The 3,838-nt window shown below is 43.7% G+C and overlaps 1 protein-coding gene across 1 annotated transcript in view; it reads right to left on the reverse strand.

Annotated features, from left to right (window-relative positions):
* LOC101853440 (BCL2/adenovirus E1B 19 kDa protein-interacting protein 3) overlaps positions 1-3,838 on the reverse strand; it is a 42,139-nt gene that overhangs the window by 33,053 nt on the left and 5,248 nt on the right. The window lies entirely within an intron of this gene.

Consider the following 3,838-nt stretch of genomic DNA (forward strand, 5'->3'; position numbering starts at 1 on the left):
ACCCCCACCCCTTTCCACACAATACAACACAAACTACATTGTACATCATATATTCAGCCACATCTTTATCAACTGATAAATCTAAAGCAGACAGCAAATGGTTCGCCTCTCTGACCGTCTAGTTTGCCACCCAATGTAAAGTATGTCCCGTGCGCTCATATGACCTTATGCAGTTGGGAGTGCCCTAAAACACTTACCAAAAAACAAAAAAATAGATAATCCTGGTCTTTCCCCGTCAGTCATTAGTTTAATTTTTCTTTGTAGCCCCCCTCCTTTTTTTTCCTTTCTCCTTTTCCAGTGGGAGCAACATTACAACCAAATATCAGTTAGGCCCTACATTACTAACAAACCGCACGTAGGCCAGTTCACGCGTGCAGAGAGCCTCGCACTCGCACCCAGAATTCCCAAGCGCCCTGTACTCCCGTAACCTTACGGGGACAACAGTGACCAGCCACTGCCGCCTGCCTATACAGACAGGCCAGCAAATAGAGTGCTTTTATACTGTAGGCATGGAGCGCATCCCGGCCGGCTGGGCTACCAACCTACGTGTTTATGGTCATGTTCCACCTTGAACCCTGGGGTCTTCGTCGGATGGGCTGAATACCCTCACTCAACTCGTCTACCTGAGTTTTCCCATGTAGACAGTAGACAGATGTTGTAGTAAAAGCACACTAAACGCGATGGGGTGGCTGACCTTCTATCGAAGAGTGCGGGTAACGTTTGAGTTTGAGAACTGAAGAAATCGGGTTACAAGCAACAAACAATTGTTAGTGCCGATCAATACCTACTGTATAGTATGCGCTAACTATAGTATGCGCTTACTGTATAGTATGCAGAAGGCGTTGCTGCCGATCCACATGACGGTCTACTGTGATAATGCGGTATACCCGAGGCGACCTTATATAAATTCACCTCGGATATAACGTAAGTCCCGCCTGACCCCGACTTTCCTGACGGTCAACCGCTATACTTTCTTATATTCTGAGCATCTAAGTCTACCGCAATAACGTAAGGCCTGCACAGGGTAATATTATACATTACCATCACCCCAACACCCTCATTCAAGAAATCAGGGATGCCATCCCACGACGACCTCCCCCCCCCTCCCCGACAAACTATGAATGGCCAATGATAGTCCCATGCCTATGAACGTTTAAAAAAAGGGGGGGGGGGCGGGTTGACATGTTCAGTATTGCAGTTTGTAGTAGACCAGTAGACACTTAAGTGAAACAGTTATTAGACCGTGCGGCGGTCCTGAAACATCCCGTAGGCTGCCAAATGGCCCGGCACCCAACTTTTACTGGATAATATTTTGCTATTCTTGACAATACTTTGCTATTCCACACTGGCCTGTAGTGGACACTATATAATCAATACCTGGCGGAGGTGTGTTATGTGCCATAAGTACGACCCTCAGACTCACCCACTGAAAACGTTTTCAGAGTGGTATAACTATCGAAATGGTGGGGGATACGGATACCTTACAGATACCTCGACAAGACGTTGGGCGGTAAATCATTAAATGATACCACAATATCAAAAAGGTTTAAATAAATCCAACCAAATACAGCCATGAATAAAAACTTCAATTATATAAAATCGAGTGACTTACACGTAAACTGTAAACAGTAATGTATTCCCAGAACCGATTTCCAGACACTTGGTGGGCAATTTACAACCCAGAATACACTGTGTTCATTAGGAGATGGACGAATTCCAATTGGGCTCGCTGTGACGTACCCACTACATGTATTTAGTTTTGCTTTCCCCCAGCATGCTCGTTAGTTAGGAATAACTCATGTTTATTTCTTCTTCCCTTTCCAGCCTCCGCAGAGCACTGTATTGACTGGCACTGGGAAACGACGTATATGAAATATTAATTAGGTCTAAGGCATCACCCGTGATACTGAATGGTGCTTCCGGGGCTCGGTAATGATAAAAAGTACAACGTACTAAAACAGTACGTCTGGGGGACCAAAAAAAAAGAAAAGAAATCCCAGGTGAACTTAAAAGGTTTTTCACGAAGAAACATTACCAGTACATTCCAGGATAGCTGTCATAAAGGACAACACTTGATAGTCTTGGGCCTTGGGCATGGTGTTGGAACTCGAAAATTACGTTTGTTTTGTTTTAGTAGAGGTTTTACAGCGCTCGCAACTGCATAAGGTCATATGAGCGCCAGAAGATTAGAGGTGTTACAAGAGAGTAACAAACATAAAAAGAAGGAGGGGAGATAAGGACGATAGATGTTTGATAGGAAAGAAGAAGTCAACCACACCAGAGCACCCGCCAACCACCCACGAAAATTATGTGAAAGTAAGACTGGTTTTGATCCACGGTTTAGCCTGATTACACTGCATTCCCAAGCGATTCACTTTCTGCTTTCCCCGAGTTCGCCTTGCTACAAATGGGTAAATGCAAGATGGAAAATTATGAACACAACATGAAAAAGCATTTCGGCGTCTTAGAGAATACAACAGTGTACCTCTCCACCAAAGAAACTGGGATTTTAAACTGGAAAAGAGAAACCAACGAAACAAGTGGCTGTGGGGTTATTCAAGTAATCAGTTGGAAGAGATACTATACCTATATATATATTTTATATATATATTATACGACCACTCGAACATGAAATAAAATAGCCATAAACATTGTCCAATAAGACGTTCACCGATATGGGTTCATTTCGATTTCTTTGTTTGTGGAGACTATAGACTGTCGTCTCCCACGAGTCTTCAGCCCATTAGGCATTACACCCTTGATAGCTTCCGTCGGTACAGGCAGGACCGGAGACTCGCTACTTGGCGGGCTTGAAATAATATTACAAGACATGCTCAGCCCATCATCGCCCCACCCCTCCAACACACACACACACACACACACGCGCACAAACACAAGAACAAATACGTACACATGCACAAACAAATACGTACACACGCACAAACACAAGAACAAATACGTACACACGCACAAACACAAGAACAAATACGTACACACGCACAAACACAAGAACAAATACGTATACACGCACAAACACAAGAACAAATACGTACACACGCACAAACACAAGAACAAATACGTATACACGCACAAACACAAGAACAAATACGTACACACGCACAAACACAAGAACAAATACGTATACACGCACAAACACAAGAACAAATACGTACGTACACACGCACAAACACAAGAACAAATACGTACACACCCACAAACTCACACACATGAGAGCGCATACATACACACACACACACACACACACACATGTACACACACTCAAGAGCGAGCGCGCGAGCGCACACCCACACACAAATACACACACAAAACAACAACAAGTACACATACAGTAGTTTGGCTTTGAAGGGTGTCCAGTCCCTTACACTGGATGTAATGTATGTCAGTTGACATCATGACTCGGCGTCATGTTTTTTTCCCAGCTAACCTGGTGCAGTGCATACGACATGAACAAATTACCTACCATCTCAGTGAAACCAAAAAGGTCAACTTGCGCGAACTAAATTTTAATTCGTTTCGCTAAACTTCGCTTTGAAGTCTCTCTCTCTCTCTCTCTCTCTCTCTCTCTCTCTCTCTCTCTCTCCCTCTCCCTCCTTCTTTATAGTTTTAATCACCTCTGTCTCTCTTTTAATCATCCATGTATGTCTGACTGTCTATCTATCTGTCTCTCTCTTTTAATCATGTCTGTCTCTTTTTTTCCTCCTCTCTCAATTTGTCTCTGGCTTTTACCTCTCTCTCTTTCTCTCTTCTCTCTCTCTCTCGCCCTCTCTTTCTCTCATTTTCTCCCCCCCCCTCTCTCTCTCTTTCTCTCTCTCTCTTT

This window comes from Aplysia californica, unplaced genomic scaffold (genome assembly GCF_000002075.1).
Source record: "Aplysia californica isolate F4 #8 unplaced genomic scaffold, AplCal3.0 scaffold00035, whole genome shotgun sequence".
In the NCBI taxonomy this organism is placed as follows: Eukaryota; Metazoa; Mollusca; class Gastropoda; order Aplysiida; family Aplysiidae; genus Aplysia; species Aplysia californica.